Below are 22,454 nucleotides of genomic sequence, written 5' to 3'. Positions count from 1 at the left end.
CAAATTATGCAAAATAAATAGAATTTTGACTTCTACCAAGTGATTTTTTTAAAGGAGGCACCATCCTAACAAATTATGTAAATAATTCAAAACTTCCCCTTGGGCATCCCTCCCTGCTCTTTGTAAGTCACCCAACAATTTGCAAAAATAACCAAGGGAAATGTTATGGGTGGGCTTTTGAAGATATTTTTAGCTAAAGTGGTAGAGGTTTAAAATACAAGCATGGGAGTGTCTGCCATTTAGAGAAATCACCTGCTCACACAGTTCCGCAGAGAAGTGGAATGTTTTAATGTGTGTCATTCAGTACAACATGTGGACTGCATTAAGTCAGGTTAGAGCAGGTCGTGCCACGTGACACAGCTGAGCCACATATAATCGCAAGCAATACAACTTGCCCAATGCAACATAAATTTAAATAGGAGTAGGTTTTTTTCTCCACAAAAAGAGGTAACAGCTGCTGTAGATAACAAAATGCCCAAACTACCCCACACTGAGCGGGGTTTGTGCTTTGACATGATCTGAATTATATGTAGGTAGTTCAGTACATCTATATTTAGGAGCATCTCTAAATATGAACGATGGGTGTTTGGGTGCATAGAATACATTCTCTAAATGGCATAAACGACATGTTTTTTTAATACTGCATTTTTTAATTTTCTCACTGGTGAATAAGCAGCATTTTAAAATATAGTCTTAAAAACTAGACAGCAGGGACAATTTCTGGCTTAGACAAGCTGGCTTCTGAGCCACTAGGCCAAATATTTAGTATTCTTATTTAGACTAAAGATAAAATACTCTGCAAGTGCAGATATTAAGACGGCTCAGGGAAAAAAGAAAGCAGTCTTGAATTATGATAAAACAAGAAATGAGAGAAAGTGGAGGGATGTGTTGCTGAATATCACAACAGTTAATTTCCAAGAAAAGTCAGTGCATACGGTATCACTGGCAAATATTACAGGTCCTGAAAACACTAGGAGATTTGTTCTCTGTTTGTCTACTTCCTCCTTGGATAGGCTGTAACACTGTAATTTTTTGAATTACCTTGACTTTAGATACCACTTTCTGACATTCTGATTTAGCTTCTCACTTAAGCCTCATAAGAACACCTTGAGTAGAAAAAGAACAAATCTTTCCAGATAAACCCACCCAATACTGGTCACCCCTCCCATGACAGTACACCGCTACCCAAGAAATTTCCACACGTCTCTGTACAACTGTAATTAACCATGTGCTCATTTATAAATCCACTTGAAGTACAAAAGTCTTAAAAACATGTGGAGGTTTTTGCAACATCTCTTTTGGGTAATCAATAAATGTGAATCAGTTTCACTGAACCAACCTTCGGACAGTATAAAACGAGTGACGTATCTCATTGAAGAGGTGAAATTTCAGCTTCAGAAACAATTTTGGGGCTAGAACAAGTGTAATATAGCTCTATGCTGTAGAATACAATCAACGAGTGTCTTAGAAATATCTTTTATTGACTTCTCAGTATGCACTAAGCACATTGCCTTACCTAACTCATTTCATCCACATGCGAAAATGATAACAGCAGCAGCAAAAACATATATATGTATACGTTAGGAAATACGTCCAAATTCATGTAGCCAGTCTGTGGAAGAACAAGAATTCAAACCCAGATCCTGTCAGTAACACAACCACACCTCCCAGCTAAACACCCAGCTTTTCCGTGCCCTCTCCTAACCTCATCCACAATGAGAATTTTCTCTCTATGCTCAGGCTAAATATGTTTTCCTTGGAACTCACATTTAGTCTTCATGTTCTTAAAAGCGAGCATATCGTATTTCAACAAATAAACAGAAAACAGATTCTTATGGCCAAGAACTTTGTAAATTACTTATTTTTATCCTTCACGTGACTACCTCTGTGTTGGGCACAAAGTAGGCATCTCATGTTTGCTGCATTTAAATGCGTTCTCATCCATGTGAACTTAGCTGTCAGCCCCGTCTTCCCTCCTCAGCTCTGACAATATAAGAGAGGCAGCTGGGGTTCTGGAAATAGGACTAGGCTTACAAAAGACCTGAGTTTCAGATCCAACTTTGCCTCACATTGGTTGTGTGACTCTGAAAGATTCATCCACAGTCTTCTTCCCTTGAACTTTGCTTTTCTCATCTATAAAACTGGGATACATAAAATCTATTTTATAAAGGCAAAATAAATTTTTCTTTGGATCTTTTTGTACTCTACACAAACAGGCAGGAAAATTTAACTTACAAACTTTTGATCTGCGAGGGATATCAGCAAACTTTTCTGGATTTAGTTATTCATCCATTCATCAGGAGCCTGTTTTGTGTAGGCACTCTTCTGAAGGATGGAGGGTTGTACAATGGTGAGCAAAAGCAGACTCAGTCAGCTCTCATGGTATTCATGATCTAATGGAAGGCCAGATGTTATATCTGAATATCATTTCATTTTAACACTTCCATTATTAAAATATGTTTACAATTTCAATTTTTATTAAGGGAACTTTCATGAGTCAATTTAACATCCATCAGATCTGTGATCCTAATAATTGAAATTTCTTATAAAGTAACAAGAGTAAAAATTAGACATGACACCAGAAGTACAGTTGCCCACACATTTCTGAAATATTACTAGTCATGAGCAGAGCACTTGGGAATTCCAGGGACGGTCATAGAACCACAGAAACATTTTCAACCTGAAAGTGTTGTGCTCAAAGTTTCCCCAGTACAGGTGCCATACTGCAACTCAATCCCACTTTAACAAAATAAAAGATCAGAGTAATATAGACAACACAGCTTTGGTCATCTCCATTGCGTTGTCTGAGGGAATATGAAAATAAAGAGAAACATTTGAACACTTTCATGAATGGTAATTTATATTACAGTAAATATTCTGGCGGATTGAATTCCCAATAGAAAAACTTCTGCATCATTATTTGCAGAATGTATCATACTAACTATGACGGTTATACCAATATGTTTCATAAACTTGGCCTTATTTTTAAAAATGTGTTCATGTTAAAATCTCCATTCTGCAGGATTACACTTTTACTTACCTCTGTTTCTCACCAAAAGACGCGATGTATTTAATGTGATTAATTTCATAACAACCATTTAAAAGGAAATGTAAAAACATCGATTTTTTCTGAAAAAGGGCATTATTGGCAATGGATTTCAACAAATCCCCTGGTTGGCTAGAGAGATATCATGCTGGGTAGCAGAGTAGGTAAACCTTCCAGGGCAAACTTTCAAGGACCCGTCATTCATGGCCATGCTCCCTGTCCTCTCTTGTCTTCTTTTAAAATGCCAAGCGTGTATGGATGAGGCTCATGTTTCTTCCGCCAGTGCCTGCTCAAGCAGACAGTTTACTAATTTGTAGCTCGGCAAACCTTTCACTGCACTGAGCACCTTGAGGTTAGCACATCTCTAATCATTATTTGATAACAGAAATCTGCAAGCATCACATCCCTAGTAACAAGAACATTGTATCTTAGCAACCAGCCTTGATATTCAAACAATTTCATTAAAGCGTAGCACCTCTTAGCAGGTGGGTGAGTGCGAGTGTTGATAAACATTTATAACATGATCAGCCATTGTGTTTGCCAACACTATAATCAGCATGACAAATTTATGAATTTGTTTACAAGCTCCTAGATAGACAATCTATGTAGGTAAACTACATTTTGGACTGTTTGGGAGATCCAAACATCAGATCCTTATTTGAAATGGAGAGTTTCTTCAGAAACCTATCAATTTAAGAGACTGCCAAGCTGTTTTCAGTACAGAGACATCATTAATATTTCCATTGTGGTTTAATCTTCAAATAGTAGTGCTGAATTTAAATGCTTCAGGAACAAAATCTGAGTAGAATTTTAGCAACATTGAGATGCATAAGGATCATGTTATGAAGGAAGTGCATCTTGAATTTTTTCTTCTCCATGAGGACAGAGCTAGCCGATATGACTTTCGTGCCCAATGATCTATTTTGTGAATGGGTAAGAGAAACAAATGAGATGAACCTCCCGTTTATTAAGAAAAGAGGTTTTTTCAGTTAATAATTTACTGCAAATTTTAAAATGTATTATAATGTATTAATGTAATATAACTGTATCAATGTAGACATCCATTTAAGGAATTACTGATATGTCATCATCACTAATTGGGCCAAACATGAACAGCCTTTTCTTACATATTTGCTTCAAGTTAATACCTACCTATGGTATCTGGATTTACATGAAATTTAATATTCCATTTTGGAGAGATTTTTGGACCTTTTTCCTGGTGAATGATCAGGAGACTATATGTGAATATTTTTAAATCTCCTCCAACCCCATGCTCTTCAAAATTGAAAAGTTTTCTAATCTGGAAAGTCCTACCAAAACACATCTCTTTTGTAGTTATACAACACAGCTCCACAGGAATATTACTATAAGATCTCAAACCTGTGATTGTTCAAGTGTTACCAAGTATAAAAGTTCACTAAGGCATGCACTGCCAAACAGGTAGAAGAAAAACAAGGACTTTTATACTTTCTGAAGTTTGAACCTTGAACCTAACAGCACACAGTTACCACAGGGCCCCTGGGTTCCTCATCCCTGAACAAGCTATTAATCTACCTGAAATAGGTGAACTTCAGTGAAGCATTATCAAATAGGTAACAAGCTCCCTTTCAAATTAAAACCAGCCATGATGAAAAACAAGTTTGTTGACCTAGCTTGTTCACCATGAACCATGACACATCAGTTAATAACTACCACCTGGGTAACTCCAACTTCAGAACTAGCATTACAACGTTGGAAAGATTCAGAGACAGAAACATAAATAGAGTACAACTTGGAAGACCAAACGCTCTATATTCAAGTATTGCTGCTGAAAAATCTTCAGGAAGAAAGAAAACACTAAAAATGTCTAAAGTTGTAGTCAGAAAAGATCATGATCTGGGATTACTCCAAAGCACAAACAACAATTCCCTGAATTTCTGTGTATGACACCATGGGGGCAGGGGGGGAGGTGCAGTGAGGGACAGCGTGGGGGAGGTCAGAAGTGGAGAGTGAGACAGTATTTGGCATCAATGTTAGGTTGTTATACTTACTAATTTAACAATTATTTACATTTTGTGCTAGTCTTTAAACCTCTATATAAACAAGCACTTTCAACTTGCCAATTATTCATCAGTTCCTATCCTAACTTTTACTAAAATTAATGATAATTTTAAACTTTCTGTTTTCTGTGTGAATGTGGGGGCAAGAACCAGTGTGTGACTGCATGCGTATGTGAATATGTGTGTGTGCCTCTGTGTATGCGTGTGAGTGCGGGCATGAGTGAGTGTGAGTGTGAACGCAAGAATATTCGTTTATTCTGCTTAATGACTTCATCAGATAATTCTACATCTTATTTTTATGAGAGAACTAGCAAATTCATTGGCTCGGTGTTGGATGGACTACTTCATACATTGTAGATTGTGGTCATTAAAATGCTAGGTTTCTAAAAATATAGAATAGAACATAACTAGTGCAAGTGTTCCAGAAGTTCCAGAAGTAAGAAAGCTTTTCTGTGTAGTATTTTGCATTCAGAACAATGTTGTACATTATGGATTATCTTCCAGTTAAACAAAAATTGTAGATAACCCCACATTCCCAAGAACACCAGCTTGTGAAGACCCTTTTGCACTGCCCGTGCTTGACAGATAAAGAAAGGTACACTGCACGCCTTGGAGACCCCCCTCTGAGGGGCAGCGACCACTGGAGTTGGGCACCACTGTCAAGGGAAAACCTCAAATTTTGTGTAGCCAGCATCAGGTGGTATTCACTTTCTATACAGAAGTCATCTGATATGACTTCAAATACACTTTCCACTCTGGTTACTCAGAAATAAAGTTTCTGCCAAAATATTTTAAACTGAAAAACAGCCCATTTCATTGATCGTGTTAAAATTCGGAAAGACTCTGAGAAAGGCGACAGGTAAGAATGAATTCAGACACCAGCATGAACCAGTGCTTCTGTGGGCCTGCAAAAGGTGCACCTTTCATAATAAGCCACTGAGTCGCTTGCTGTTTTAGCAAACTGTAAGGACTGAAAATTCCAGAGTTCACAGTGCTTGGTGTTTGTGTCGCTCTTTTCACCTGAAGGTAGCAAGGTGCCGATAAATATTAACTCACAGATTCCGTCAGTTTTGCAGCACTTGGAGTTTATAAACTCAGACTTTTGGTCAAAACTACTCCCTACTTGCATTTTACTTCATTTCCCAGGACAAGAGTAAGTTTTACTTTTCCACACAAAGTTTGAATGTAAATCAAAAACTGTAATACCCATGAAACTCAAATACCTAACCTCTTTCTCACTCAGAATTCATTCTCTTTTTCAGATTGGAAACACAAATCAAATTAAAATCAAGCTAATGCTTCATTTATCTGGCATAATCAAGGAAAAAGAAGCTGTATTTCTTTAAGAAATGAATCTCTGTTATGAAATTTTAAAATAATGTTCATGAAATCTTTTTCAGTTGTGTCATAAACGCTCTGGTTTGCTAAGACAGAGTAAATGAAGAGCAGGTTCAGCCTTCCTTGGTTACTCCTGGCCACCATGAGAACCATTTATGATTGAACTATATTGTAATGCAGCTCTGATGCATAAAGCGCTATTTGCCCCCAGAGAAATAGTTCAGATCACAGTTTCTTTTTCCATTTTTGTATCTGATTTTGTGGATTCTTTTTTGTTTTTCAATCCTCTCCTTTTCCATTAGCTGCCATGCTACTCTCAGAGTAACTCTGCCCTCTTCTACCTTGTTGCTTCCAGATAATGCTCGTTAGGACACAAGATACCTGAACTAGAAAACTCAACTGGCCATGAATGAGGGTCTATGGCTCTTGCCAATGGATGAGGTACATGCGTGTACTACATTCATGATATATGCACATTATGGTACTTCTTTATTCATGGCGAACTTCTGAATACATTTGATCCATATCCCTGAATAGATGAGCTGTTACGTAGTGCAGAAGATACAGGAGGAAAATCTACATCTCTACCATGCTCATTTGAACTACTTAACTGGTAGGAGGGATGGGTCAGAGAATAATAGATTTAAAGTAAATTTAAGATTACTCAAGAGATGAAGTGATAGATTTTGCTGGGGTTTCCCCCCCTTTTGTTGCTGCAACATTAGTTTCTGTTTCTAGAAGGTGATCATTCCAAAATCTTAATTCCAAACTGGATTTTCTTTATATTCATTGATCATTGGACACCCAGGATCAGACCAATAACCATTATTGTTTGACAAGGATATCCCTGATATCTAGGGACACATGTTACACAGCAGGAAAAATGGGTGAAAATCCTGGAGAAAGAGAGAAAAGGCTCATGCACAACGTTCACAATCATGTACCTGAAATGAAGGTACAGGCAACACTGGCCAGTAAGTTCAACCTCATAACAGGGTGAATCGCAGTGCAACCAATGTTTCTGCAGCGATCTGCTGCTCATCGTGGCAAGCACTGAACCTGACTAAACACCTTGCCTGCAATGAATCCTTAGGAGGTTTCCCAGGGATGTACCAGATAGGCTTCATCACGAAAACATTTTTAGTCAAAACAAGAAAAGTTTTTTGAATTTGCAAAACAAAATTTTACTTCCCCAGAGCACCTATTTCTCACAAATGGCTTAATGGTTTCCAAAGTGTAAGTGAGAACCACCTGGAGGGTTGGTGGGATTCTGGATTAGATTTTAGATTATGGATTACATGTCACAGTTATTCCTATGACGCATCGCAGATTCCTTCAGACCTCAAGAGAGTTTATGGGCAAGAAATACATATAAAATGATATTGTACAATGCCTTTCTTGGAGGCTTCTAGATATTAGCAAAAGACAGTCACAGCCAGTCAGGACGAAGACCACATAGACTCTTCAGCCACAGTTATAAATAAATGATGAAGTAAATCACTGCCTGAATCTTCGCTACTCCAAGTGCGCTGTGTGGACCAGCAGCACAGACATTATGTCAGTGTTTTTCAGAAATGCAGAATCTCAGGCCCCTCCCAGACCTACTGAGTCAGTATCTGCGTTTTAATAAGACCTCCAGTTGGCTGTTATGAACATTAAAATTTGAGAAGCACTGAGCTAACAAATAAATACATACAGAATATAGAAAATAGAATGTCTTTCTGTATTTCATGTACTGTCCTAGGAGCTTATATACCTTTACTCAATTAACCCATACAATAAACTCACATAGTAGGTATAAACACCACGGTTTTATAGATATAGGCAAACCTTTATAGATATAGGCAAAAACCTAGTTTCACTAATGTATGAGAGATGTTTAAAATAGCATTTATGGGTAGAAATTGGTTTCCTCTCTCACACTCCACTAGTGGTTATACAACATTTCTTTAGGAAATCTCTGTGGATAGCCACAGTTACCTTGGTCTATGACATTCCTTTCTTTATAAACTTCCATTCTTGGTGAAGAAGCAATTGACAGAGAAACCAAGCCAGATACTCATCCCAAAATTGTGGAGAGGGACACTTTTGAGAAAATTGCAAACTCCATAAAGGGCAGATGAATTTTCCATCTCAGTGTTCCTTTCCTCCCAAGGTGTACCTTACCTTGAAATTCAGGACCACCATAAGGGAAAGCTATTCTTTAAAAAAAAATTCTTTGCAACACTAAGCATATTGAATAACTAGAAGGTGGAATTTCTTGTCTGTTATTCCTGGTAGTGGTCCAAGATTAAAATAATTTCAGGAATAAAATCAAAACAAACCTTGTGACTCCAGTGTGAGAAAGAAAGAAAGAGAGAAGGGAGGGAGGAAGAGAAAGGGAAAGAGGGAGGGGCAGAGAGAAGGAAGGAAGGTAGGAAGAAAGGAAGGAGAAAGGAAGGAAGGAGGGAGGGAGGGAGAAAGGAAGGGAGGAATGGAAAGAGGGAAAGGGAGGGAGGAAAAAGGGAAATTCCAAATCAGATTCGCTTTAAAACACTACTTTAAATTTTTTTTCAAAGTATCACATTTAGTAGTGAATGAACAGAAGAAAAAAAGTGCTTTATTCATTATTATTTCTGTGTTCACCTTAAGCACAGCATATTGCATATCCTGCGATAGGAAAGAATTCTAATGAAATTACAATGTTTAGTCCTTTGGACACAGACCTACCTCATAGTATTTTTCTTTTCTTTTCTTTGACATAAGCCATCTGCTATAGAATTTATTCAGTTAAAACAATGACAAAAATCTGTTTTTTTGAGGATTTGAACCCTTTCATTTATTCCACTACATAATAAGCACTGATAGAAAATATATTTTATTACCTGAAATATGAATACTAAAAGTGTCTCCACTATTAGAAATGGCATTATAGATACAATGAGAAGCCTAATTTTTTAAACTATTTACCTCTCTTATATCATTTTAGAACTCCTGGGAAGATTGTCAGATTATTTTGATTCATAAGTGACAAAAGGTACACTCAGCAATTTCCTCAGTAATCTTTAAGTTACTATTTATAAACATTTTATCCATTGTTAAAAAGCAGCAATGAGGTATATATGTAGAAAGAATAAACACCAAATATATTACATTTTCATTTTATAGTAATCTTTAAATTAAGAGAATGTTCTTCGTACCATAATAATTCCTAGATTTGAAGCAAAAACTCCATTTTTATTTTGATTTTGTGCCCATTTTAACTTTCAGATTAAACTCTAAGCATCAACCATGATGAATGCTGACATCTTTGTATCAATGAACTTCTGAGATTTTATGCAAAGCCCAAAAGTTTGTCACCCAGGGTATCGTTGAATTAGGCAAGGCTGGTTTTCCTCTGTGTTTACTAAGATCAGGCACATAGTCTCTGATCTTAGAAGTACATGCCTGGCTAAGCAGTCATGCCCAGTTTTCACAATTTATCGTTCCTTTTAATGGCCTTCCTTTAATCCCAATGAAATACTTTGTCTATTAATTTCACATGAATATCCTTTACCTGGGAAAGTGGAAGAAAAATGATAACATTTGTTTAAGATTAATTTCTTACTTTTCCCTCAGTGCAAGTGCACCTAAAGAAGCAAAACTTATTGAATTAAGTTTAACAATATAATAAATTCTTCCTTTCCAATAATACTGTGGTTTAATTCACTAGCGCACTTTAAGCTTTTGCCTTTAGCATCTGATGGGTCATTACTCTGTATGTAATCCAGCAGCTGGACTCCTCAGAGTCTAAACTCCATCAGCAAGCACCAAATCAGTAGTTTCTGAAATATGACTGGTAGGTCAAGTGTCCTGAAAAAGAGTGCCTTGGGCATCCCAGATGGAGAATAGGGCATGACAAGCAACAAACCAGGACAGAATTTGATGCTTGCTCTCACTAAAGACTTCATTCATTCTAATTCACTAAACAACTGTTTTCCAAATAATTTGACTCCTACTTTTGATGTTCCTAGCCAATAGGTCATGCAATGAAATTGGTTGCGATGTGCCAATAGGCTTAACATACAATATTCGAGTTTAACATATTCTAATCATGTTTTGTCCCAAGAATCTTTGCCTAATATCATAAAAGAGTCCCATGGAATCACTGTCAGTCATCCTGGACCAAAGCAGGCTAATTATTGCACACCATCCCCACAGATGAAACATGCTCTCTGCTGGGTCTAACAGTCCCTTTGCATTGAGAGTAGCTCCTAGAAAGATGCCATTAATGTTTTGTCTGAGTTTCACATAAGATCTAGAAAAACCATTTTCTACCCAATCTTTAATGGCTTAAATAACCAACCTATGCAATCTACTGTAGTTCCTGCTATAGTGCTACATTTGTTTATTCATTCAAACAGTTCTAGAGGGAGGGTATAGCTCAGTGGTAGAGTGCATGCTTAGCATGCATGAGGTCCTAGGTTCAGTCCCCAGTACCCACCTTAAAAAATAAAAATTAAATAAATAAATCAACCTAATTATCTCCTCCCACCAAAAAAAAAAAGTGAATTAAAAAAAAAAGAATCTCAAAAAAAAAAAAAAACAGTGCTAGAACTGGAAATAGAAAGTTTGCTGTCCCTGTCATTAAGAGTTAAGGTCACTTTAGATAAGTGATGTAACAGTGTACTTTGGCCTGCATCATTATCATCATCATCATTTTCATCATCTTATATTTTTAAAGAATGTAACATAAAACTCACAAGACTGGACACTAGATGTAACTGTGTCCTAGCATTACACATGGAGAAACAGAAAAGAAATCCACCACCACCTCACTCTTCTCTAAAATGAGATTTTCAATATTCGGTATAAAGCACACTGTCTCACTTCACGGCAGTGCCATCTTCCTAGAGGAACTTAGAAGGAAGCCTAGACCTAATAGTCGAGTTCAGTCACTTAATTTAGAAACTAAAAGCCAGCATCTAAAATTGCTGGTTGTCCATGGTCCCTTTGAGCAGACAGAGAAGCAGGAAAGGCTACAGCAGCATGAAAGATATAGAGGACCTGGATTCTTGAAAGGAAGGTAACCACTGAGGGGATGAGAAGGGAAGAGAGAGAGAAATAGGGAGCCTGAAAGAGAAGCGGGAGAGCAGAGGAAGCAAGAAAGGAAGAGCAAAAGGAGAAGAGAAATTGAAGAGTGGGTGGGAGGAAGAACAAGTGAGAAGAGCATTAAACCAGAGCACATGTGCTCACGCCCATGAAATTAACATACTGAACATCACCCAGTGCTCCCTTATGGAGACAAGAAGGGGTGGATCAAGTTGCCTCCTATATGAGAAAGTAAAGGGGACCCACTGCGGTAGGCAGCCTCTGCCATGACTCCTGCCTCCTGAGATTCGGGTCCTTGTGTAATTCTCTCCCACTGCAAGTGGGCTGGACCTAGTGACTCACTTCTAACCAACAAAATACAGTAAAAGTGATGGGATGTCACTTCCAAGATGAAGTTACAAAAAAGCTCTGGCTTCCACCGTGCTTGTCCTTTCTTGCTGTCTCTCCCCTGATCACTTTGAGGGAATTCAGCTGCCGTATTTTGAGCTGCCCAGTGGAAAGGACCGTGTGATAAGGAGCAGAGGGCGGCCTGCAGCCAACAGCTGGCGAGGAAATCAAGCTCTCAGTCCCATAGCTCCCCATGAACCAACTCCTGCCAACAACGACCTAAGTGAGTTTAGGAGCAAATCCTCCCTCAACCGAGCCCTTAGATGAGATCACAGCCCTGGCCAACACCTTGCCTGTAGTTCTGAGAAGTCTTTGAGACAGAAGTACTTAAGCAACCCTCAGAATCCTGACCCACAGAAATTGTGAGTAATACATTTGTTGTTTTTAGGCTACTATTTTTCAAAGTACTTTGTTACACATCAATAGGTAGCTAAAATACATTTAATATGAATTTGACCACTTTGTCCAAGATTAACTCTAGATTAGTAGGTGCATCACTAAGGCAGCCCTAACAGATTTAATAACAGGATTATGAAGATCCAACCTGTGATAAACATAAGAATGTGTTTAAATTAACCAGCAAATCTTATTTTATATTTCACACAGACACCTGGGTTTGAACACAAACTATGGACCAGGTACTTACTAACTGTGAGATAACAGCCAAGTCATTTAACCTCTTTGAGACACAGTCTTCACATGTGGAAAATGGAGCTAATAATTATCCCTGCCCATCATGCCTGTCATGAGGTTGACTTGAGGTCGCGTAATAGAAAGTACTTCGGAAATTATGAAGCTAGTCATACTGTAAGGACTTAGAAGACTGCTGCAGCCCCATTCGTGGGACTTCTCTAGGCTAATAACATCCTAAATATTTCCTCTTTTTTGCGAGGTAAAAGATAATATCTCTGTACTTCTAAAGTTTTGCCATAACTGAAAATATCTTAAGTTTTCATTCTGCTTTTCCAAATCTAAGGTTTTAGTCAATCAACATCCACCTTCAAAGTGGTCATAGCTCATCTATTGGAGATTTGGCTAAATCATTCCAAGATTTTTCTTTTTTAAAAGGTGCTTGTCTTAGGTGAGTTTCCCCAGAAGCAGAGACTGGGATAGAAATTCTTGGTAAAGTGATTTTCTGGGGGAGGAGTGTTTGAAGGAGGAGGAGAGGGAAGAAAGAAAGGAAGAACACAGGCAAGATGTGGGCTCAGCTGGAGACTAGTGTCAATCCACCCACAGAGAAGCTCTGGAGCACAAGTCACACAACAGCAGTAGGTCCACAGTGAGGCCAAGAGGCTGGTCTTTGCAAGCTTCCCTGCTTCCTGACAGTCTCTGGCCAGAGGGCAAGTCTCCAGGGGAGGCGGCTGAAAGTTTACCAGCCACACTCCAAGCAGCTGGGGAGCCCATGAACCAGTCTCTTCAGGGGATCCAGGCAAGGTACCCACAGAATCCACTGCAGCATGTAGATAGCAACTTTCTCGTGGTATTTTAGCATCGTTTCTGCAAGTAGAGTCTTGACATGCTAAACAGTTCCAGCATCGGATCGCTTTTATACCAGCTGTGTTAAATGAGACAGCAGAAGGAGAGGTCGTGTGGAAAAATAAAGATTTGTCTCTAATCAGAGCTGTGAAACTTAACTCCGATCAGATCACAAAAGATAGGGGGTCACTGGGAGACTTTTTTTCCTCCTGAAATAGAACCATTAAGAAATATAAATGAGAGGTAATTAAGCAAGGCTGAGGAGAGGAGGGCACCTGGAAGGACTGGTTTCTCAGCACGCCTGAGTGGGAGAAGGGCCAGGAAAGATGAATGAGAGGAGAAGGGGGAGAATGTGAAGAAACTGTGAACTCAAGTCCCTGAGAGATGCAAAGGCAAAGAGATCCAAGCCAGTGCCCAAGAGCGGAGGGAAAGGAGGGATGGGAAGGGCAGGAGGGATGATTGCAAAGAAGAGAGTATATCTAAACAGTTTAGAACATAGGCGTGTCCCAACGACCTCTCCTGACAAAGCACAACTCTGGTTTTCCTGTCAAGCTTTTCTCTGTTTCTCGAATCTGACGTGCCCCACTTTTTCCCTTGTAAACTGTTTACTTTTGAAAAGCTCAATCATGAAACAGAAGATGGTAAAACTTCTGTTTATCCAAAGGTTATTACTCACACTTCAGCTGAAGCTTCCTGAAATATTATTGCTTTTGGTTGCATTTTTTGGGGGGTGTTTGTCAGAAAACGTGTTTTGACATCAGTTGCCTTGAAGAAATTCTGAAACTTCAGGATGCCTGGGAGGCTTCACAGAGGAACTCAAACAGGAAAGTGAAATCCAGGGCTTATACACCACCCAGGACTCCCAGCCTCCTCTCTCCTAGCATGGATGGATGGTCATTGCCAACCTTCATTTCTGTTTCTGACATTAATTAATTTCGGCTTTTTTAGTATATCGGAAAAAAGATTGGGAGATTCTCCTGAATAAAACACTATGGGGCAATATTATTTTCAACCAGAATTCAGTCTCTTTCCATCATTCTCAAACATAGGTTACCACTTTTTTAAACTATTTCAGTGAGGGAATGTTTACATATGATAAAACTGAAATGTAAACGTGGGTTTAAGGTGATCGCCCAGCTTGCTTTATATAACAAAGTATCTGCTGGTTTTCAAACTTATATTGAAACAGTATGTTAGTTCTGACAGTATATAAAGATACTGGCTTTCCTAGACACATAAGCAAAGTCTTTTTTATGAGCTCATAAAGGCTAGACTTAGGAATATTTAAGTAGTGGGTAATTCATAGAACAATATCTTTAGTCATTCAGCTAACATAGAGGGCAACCACAATTTATTCTTCTTAGATCTCTTCCTCTCATTTTTTTATACTCTTAGGAAGTAAAAGGTATTTAGAAAAGACCTAAATACATTTTTTTTTACTATTATTGAACTATCAAAGATGTGCTCTCTTGTGGGACTCCCTTCACTTCCTCGCTCTGTGTATGTTAACCCACTTCAGAGACGATGGTGAAATGAACCCAAAATGCCAGCTTACTATTTGCATTATAAATGGAGGCACAAAAGGATATTTTAAAACTTTTGGTTGATCTGGTATATCAAAGATTTCTTTCTAAGTTACTTCAGTGACTGCATTGAAGTAAACTGAAAGCAATGGCTTAAAAGTGTCACACACACAAAAAAAAAAGTCATAAAAAAAAGCTCATTTCCATGGAAATCTTCAGTTTACTCTCCAAACCCCTACTTCTGAATGACTTCCCTTTCTTAAGCTCTTCTCTAATCGAAGGCAGGACTCAACAAGGAAGAGATCTGGAGATTTCTGAATTCAAGTGTTAAGCTGGTTCTCACTGGAGTGCAATCCATTTTCCTTGCCTTGTCAGATTTGCACTCAAACCTCCAGCAAATAGCCCAAGTCCCATTTTTTTTATTCTATTGAGTTAATTACCAATACTGCAGCTTTGTCTCTAACTATGCGTTTTGCAACATCTGCCATTTTCTTCTGCTTTACAAAGTACCCAACAAAATTACAAGTCATTAGAGCATCTACCTGAGGGTCAATATAAATGAGGCCAATGAAATTTAAACAAGAAGTTGCCGTGTCCTAACAAACGCTACAGCTTTCTTAACTTCCCCTTTGACCTTCATAGATCTGTGGTTTTAATTTCTGTTTTCAGAATGGAGGCCAGGGCCTTCCTAAGAGCCATAGGAAAGCAGACGTGGGCTGTAGACCAGTGGCATTTCAACTGTGCTAAATAACCACTGAACGTGGTAGAGTCTTCCATGGACCCCCACAAACCGAGCCAATCCAGAGCCCCTGGGAAGAGGCAAAGGTTGCCGTGTGGTATTGGCAGTGCCTGTGGAAGGAACTGGACTTCTCCTTTTCAGCATTATCGTGGGGGAGCTGAAATGTAAGGGAGGCGGACTCTTCACAAGTTCAGAGGATTGAGAAATGTGAAGTGTTCACAGAATATGAAATCTTATTATCAGACAGAGTATGAGGGAGAAGGCAAAGTCCTTTGGTCACCAAATTCTTAGAAGTAAAATATCCACTATTACTGAATTTATCTGTACAATAAGGTATCTCTAAAGTGAAAAGTTATGCTAATATTTGGCCATTGCTAAGTATTATTTTAACTATGTCCTCTTTAGAGAATATGGCCAATCTGCCTCTCATTTTACAGTCCAAGAGCATTTAGACTAAATTTGTATAATATCTGACATGTGTCCACCTACAATACCAAGCTCTCACAAAAGTATCTCAAATTTTGCTTTTTTCCACACTTTATCAGACTTTACACTGATAGGAAAATAATTCATATGGAAACAGGTTTCAGTCTCCCTGCTCTGGTTTTTGTTTAAAGTGGCAAAGCTTCCTGGATATAAAAAGTTAAGGACGTAGAGCTCTGTTTATAATTCCACCTACTATTTCAGTGCTACCCTTTGGAGAGTCATCCAAACTGGCTCCCCAATCCTCTGAACATCCACTCCTCCACACACCCCAGCTACCACCAAAGACAGAACAAAACAAAAAATAACAGGAAAAATAACAAGTCTCCCCACAGATTCAGTACAGTAATGTTAAGACTACATTTTGGATAACGCTGATGAAGGGAGGTTGCCGGCGTTGCCATTTAACAATGTGGAGCTTATTAGACCAGAGGTACATCTGTCTCCAATTAAATTAAAGAATATACTGTGCAATCTCTTGAGTTCACAAGACACATTTCTTTAGGCTGGTTAGATACTTGATTTGGTTTTAAAAATTACTGCCTATTCTTGAACTGGAATGCAACATTTGCCTCCTACCTAGGTAAGCCTTGAATATCTACAGTTACCTGTCAAATTTCAGTATTGTTTTTAACAAATAGACCTTTGAAAGGACATCCATGTGTACCACACCTAGCTCAACTCAAGCCACAATATGAGCTTCAACTGTGAATTCAGAGTGCATTTATTCTTTGTCTGTGAATCAATTTGCCAACCTTCCCAAAGTGCAAGTTCATAAAAATCATGGAAATTTATATTTTCTTGGGACTGCATAGAGCTTAAAATTATATTTGGCAATGGCTCATTCCAGAGGAAAGCTTTAGTGATATTCTACTATTGCCACCTATTCCTGTGCCCATATTAGAAACACCTCAGTATCTTGCCCTTTGTGCCACCACCTCACACCTGCTTCCTCCAGAATTGTGAGGCTCAAGACCATGTTATGATGACCTCTGCCATTTTCAGCAAGACTTCTTTCCAACGTGGCCGCTACGTCTTCCTGAAAACACACCTCCTTAGAGTGTCTGTCTAAACTTCTCAGGGGAAGTATGCTTGACAGGAATACGGAAACAAACAAAAATATATAATAAGGCAAAGGAGGCCAGAATAACCCTGTTGTTCTATTTGAACAACTCAGTTGTAGTCTCAACCCTAGCTGGCATTTCTGTGAACTGTCCATCTCACTGAGGTTGTAAACCATGTTGAACACCAGACTTCCTGCTGGTCCTTAAGACATAATTATTATGGGGAATAATAATGAGACCTTATCAACACTATTAAGATGTATTTGGTTAAGCAGTTCAATTGACTCTGGAGATGAAAGGAAAAAAATGAATAAAAGTCTCTGACACTTTTGAAAGCAAATAACAAGAAGCACAAAGGTAAACCTTTGACTTGTCCGGGAAATGACGTTTCCTAGGAATTATCTCTGTATTGCTAGGATATGAAAATAAAAAATGTGAAAAGTTACCTCAAACAGGCATTTTATTTTATCTCTTCATTGTCATAAGACTGAGACATAACACAAAAACATATATTTTAAAAGAATTTACAATCTTTATTTTTCCTTTGGAGAAGAATTTTTCCAACTTTCAAATCAGTATAATTTGCAAGTTTAGTTAGTATAATTTTTAAGATTCTGCATAAATCAGAAGTCAAAATATCACTTATATATCTTTATATTTAAACAACCTTGTTTAGGAAATACAGAACTATTGGAAAATAACAAATTTCACGTTTAAAAAAATGATAAAAATTTTTTGCATAGAAAATGATCCATTCCTGCTCATCCTTCCACCCAGGAAAGAAACACATGTTATAGATGAAGACATTTAATTGGACAAACACAGACGAGTGCTAAATCCTCTAAAATACAACAAGATCAGTCAGATTCTTAATGAGAAACATTTTATTGTTCATTTCTAACGCTGTCTGAAATAATCCTGGATTTCATTTAATCTCTGCCATGGTACTAAAATTTCAGAAAGCAATAAAATCTAGGACAGTCCATGTTTCAAGAACTGCTGCCTAATAAAAATGACAACCCCTCCCCCATGTCAGGTTCAGATACACCGGAGCGGGTCTTCCTGTTATTCTGACGCACGCCTTTCTTCCCATATTAACAATAAAAGTTTAGTGTGCTATCTGACTGCAGAAGTTCCTTCCTGAGCACAAGTGTGTCTTATCTGTTAAGAAATTCTGACACCAGGTAGATAGTTGTTTATGTCAAAAAGCATCTCTCTTAGGCAGATAACTGGGTGTTTTCAGAACTTAGATAAAGGAGCAAGTTGTCTGTGCAAATATACAAAACACTGTGAAGATAAGATGCTTTTTTTGTGTGGAAAGACTATTATGCATTTCTACATACCACCCTTTCATATGTCCATGTTCTAAAGCTCTCCAAGAACTGCCGACCCCCTCTAATCTCTACGTGGTTTGCTTCTGCTCAGTTTCCACAATCTAGTTAAGAAAGACTAAAAGACAGATCCCTATTCTTTAAACACTTATTGCTTTCTCCCACCTTTCATAGAGGGGCCATGCTAAGAAGAAAGAACACAAACTAAGTAGTTTACCTTTCCTCTCTCCCTGCACCTCAGCCAGGGTTAAAAGTCAGTTTATACTGCTGATCCACCCAAAACGAGCTTGCTGTCTGTGCCAACTCGCCACCACAAAGTGCCAGCTTCTGAAAAGATGTCAGTTGGATAAACTAACTTAGGTTCATGTGTCAACACATGACTGATGTCTATGCTTCCAGGTAACTATGTATCTTTCACAAATTGAAATGTGTAAGTTGCCAGATCAGACCTCAATCATCCATTTGTTATTTCTTAAGCACTAAGTATGTTCTGGGCAGTCTGCTGAGAAAGAGAGTTCTTACCTCTGGGTTCAGTATGTCAGCAAACATAAAGTGTGGTAAATACAGTCATAGGGATGTGCACAGGATGCACTGGGAAAACACAGAAGAAAAGTCAAGGTCACACAGCTTTATGGAAGGGAACAGGAGTAAGTGCAATTGTAAACACCAAATAATACAAGAACCTTAAGGTCTGCACTGTGCTAATGGGCTAACATTTTGATGTACTCATGTGGTGAATGCTCAGGAGCCATCGCAAACAAAATGCCATACTCAAGCACTATCAGTTCTCTCTACTGAATCTGTTTCTTACCTGTCCTCTTTTCTCCAAACCCACTGCCCCAGTCCAGGCCCTCATCATCTCCTGGGACTATGACACCACTATCCCTAGATACTTCCCACTGGTCTCCTGGGCTCCATGCTATTAGCTTACTGAGCTTGCTAAAATGCAAACCCTTAGACCACCTGGTGGGTTGGAGTAAGAGCCTGAGAAAGACACTTTCCAGAAGTGCCTCCTGACCTGGTGCAGAAATAGGAAGGGAGAAAGACAGTGGGAAGGGCATTCCAGAGAAGGACCAGACTGAGCAAAATTATGGAATAGGGACAAATGGTGTGAGCATGAAAAATCTCAAGTTCTAGCATTTGCATAAGGATAGACTCTGATTTGAATGATCTCAAGCCAATGGAAGAGATATTTTTAGTCAAGTGAGTATTGTGAGGACATTTAGTCAGCCTTCCTAAAGCAGCAACTTCCTTTTTTTGAGAATGAGGCCGCTCCTAACTTCAGAATTTCTTTTACCCTCAAAGACGCCTCCAAAGTACATTCTTCACCTCCTTGAGAATCCATCATCCCTGGAGACATTTTTCCATCTATTTATCAGATTTAATTGGTTCATAGAATTATTGGTTATTCTGATATTATTCTCAATTATTACCTCATCTCCCCAAGAACACTTTAGGGGCAGGAGACTTTAGTCTTTCTTTCTCTTCCCCCTTTCAGAACATTTTAGAGCTCTATAAATGCTATTAATTTATCATCTGGCCTAGCATTTCATAAACAGAAGCAGACAAATATTTTTCTCACACTTGTTTCTCAGGCAATACTTTCACAGATATCAGCAAAGAAGTTCACAGCAGGAGCTGACGCATCCAAGGTCATTAGCTATGAGATAGTAATACAGCTGGCTACCACTTGAGAATGCCTACCATGGATCAGGTGTCTTGTACCCACTGCCTCTTTAATCCTCACAATAACTTCAGAGCACCAGTGTTATTACCCCTATTTCATGGGTGAGAAAACTGAAGCTCAGAGAGATCAATTTGCCCACATCTTTCAGCATTCAATAAACAATACTTATAGGCACACTCAGTTTGCAAGGCATTGTACATATAAAGGGGATATGATGCTTAGTTAAAACAAAATGTGGCCCCTGCCCACATGAGACTTACAGTCTTTTAAGAAACCTGGCACTAAACAAACATCCACACAAATGAGTGTGAAATTGTGCATTTGGGAGGTTTTAAATTTGTCAGGAAAGTTTTTGCAGAAGAGAGCCAAAAGTGACTAGCACTTAACTATGGGAAGAAAGGAAGAAAGGTTCTTTCTGGTGTAATAAGGCAGAGTCAGGATTTAAATCTACATCTATATAACTTAAAAGTTTATGATTCAACTTTTTTTTAATTTGTAGGTTCAAAGAAATACAATTTAAAAGCACACATACAGCTCTTACTGGTTATCTTTTAAGAATGCTAGAAAGTAAGCTGAAATCTAGTAAATAAATGGTTAAAGTCATTATTTATCCTGAGCTTGATATATGAATAATTATAAACATGTAATTCCTCAGAGTAATCAAATAGGGGAAGTTTCTCTTAATAAAAATATTTTAGCTACTAGGTTTAAAGAAGTATACTAATAGAACTAATATATTGCCACCTGTACTAAATTAAAAGATCCAAGCAATGATCAATAATGGCTACTAATGTCACAAAAAGGAAGGTGATGAGACATTGTTTGAATCCTAAACATACTGCACATCTATGAAGTAAAGTTGCTAAAAAAACAGATGTGAATCTAATAATAATGCCTTTAAGTATCAATTTACAGGAAATAGAAACTGAGAAACAAGTCAAAAGATAACACAGAAATTTAATCATTAAAATTAGGAAATTCACAGGAAAAATGACGCAGTGTCTTTGCCAAATAGATGTTAAAGGGGAAAAAAAGAAAGAATAGGGGAAACCTATAGATTAAAAGACATTTAAGAGACACATTCACCGACAGCTGTCTATGGACCTTGTTAGGATCCAGATTCAAATAAACTGTTTTTTAAAAAAAAAATGAGACAACTGGAGAAATCTGAACCCTGACTTGATACTGAATAATATTTAGGAACTTTTGTTAAATTTTTAGGTTTGTTAATAATATTGCAACTGCCTTTTTAAATAGAAGAGTCCTTAGCCTTTAGAGACATATTTGGAAATATTTATGGATGAAATTATGTAAGGATTTGCTTCGAAACAACCTTCTTAAAACAAGATTAAGTGAAAATACAGGTGAAACAAGACTGGCCATGAATTGATTGTTGAATTGTGATGGGAACATGGAGATTCATTACACTCTTCACTCTATTTTTTACATAAGTTTAAAACATATAAATTTCAATAATTAATTTGATATAACTTAAGAATATAACAATAAGTTTTCGAAGTATTTTCTCCTTCCCTTGTTCCTCTCTGCCTCCTTCTACGAGGGCCCCTTACCCCTTTTTTAAGTCTAGAGTTCTCTTTTAAATGCTCAGTAGAAAAACAACCATCCAAAGGTTTCCATCAGAGAAACGGGGCACCGAGCGAAGGGGCTACTTTTATTTTAATTATCATACACTCTATTTCTGGAGAAAGTAGTTCTTAACCAAAATGTAGTTCGGCCAACTCTGTAATATGCTTGGAGAAGACATATTTTTCAGTCCTGACCTCAGGCAGCCTAAAAAGTGCACACCCTTCAAAACTATTTAGATTACACCCTGTCACACCTCTTCCTCATTTTTCAACTTCGCTTTTTACCATCCTGCATTTTGACATCATGGACATTTACAATTATCAACAAGGACACAAACTTTCTCCATGGTTACTGTAAATTTGCTTAGTGTTTATGTAGAAAAGTCCCGGCAATGGCATGCAAGCTCAAATGGGGTCTTAGAGATCTTGGGGTCCAACCTCTCATTTCTAGGGGGCAGTAAGTTAGGCTCTGAAAGGTAAGGGGACCTGCCCAAAACACACGCTGAAGGGAAGTGCCAGGTCTGAGCACTTTAAAATGACAAACACAGCTTTCCTCTCCAATTCTGTATCTCCAAGAACAGAGGATCCCTCAGAACAATGATTTTATGATTCATTTTAGCCAGTGTGTCCCCAAAATAGACAATCCTCAGCAACCTAGTTGACTCCCTTAAAGCCACCTCTTCTT

The 22,454-nt window shown here is 38.1% G+C and overlaps 2 long non-coding RNA genes across 5 annotated transcripts in view; both read right to left on the bottom strand.

Moving 5' to 3' along the window:
* The window catches only part of LOC107034178 (uncharacterized), a 561,724-nt gene that overhangs the window by 460,524 nt on the left and 78,746 nt on the right, over window positions 1-22,454 (bottom strand). The window lies entirely within an intron of this gene.
* Window positions 1,526-3,393, bottom strand: LOC140696357 (uncharacterized). Its single transcript, XR_012072568.1, has 3 exons — window positions 3,041-3,393; window positions 2,236-2,393; window positions 1,526-1,612 (listed from the first exon to the last, which is right to left on the bottom strand). It is a non-coding gene; the product is annotated as an uncharacterized lncRNA (long non-coding RNA).

This window comes from Vicugna pacos, chromosome 5 (genome assembly GCF_048564905.1).
Source record: "Vicugna pacos chromosome 5, VicPac4, whole genome shotgun sequence".
Classification (NCBI taxonomy): domain Eukaryota; kingdom Metazoa; phylum Chordata; class Mammalia; order Artiodactyla; family Camelidae; genus Vicugna; species Vicugna pacos.
This window is presented reverse-complemented; position numbering and strand designations above follow the sequence as displayed.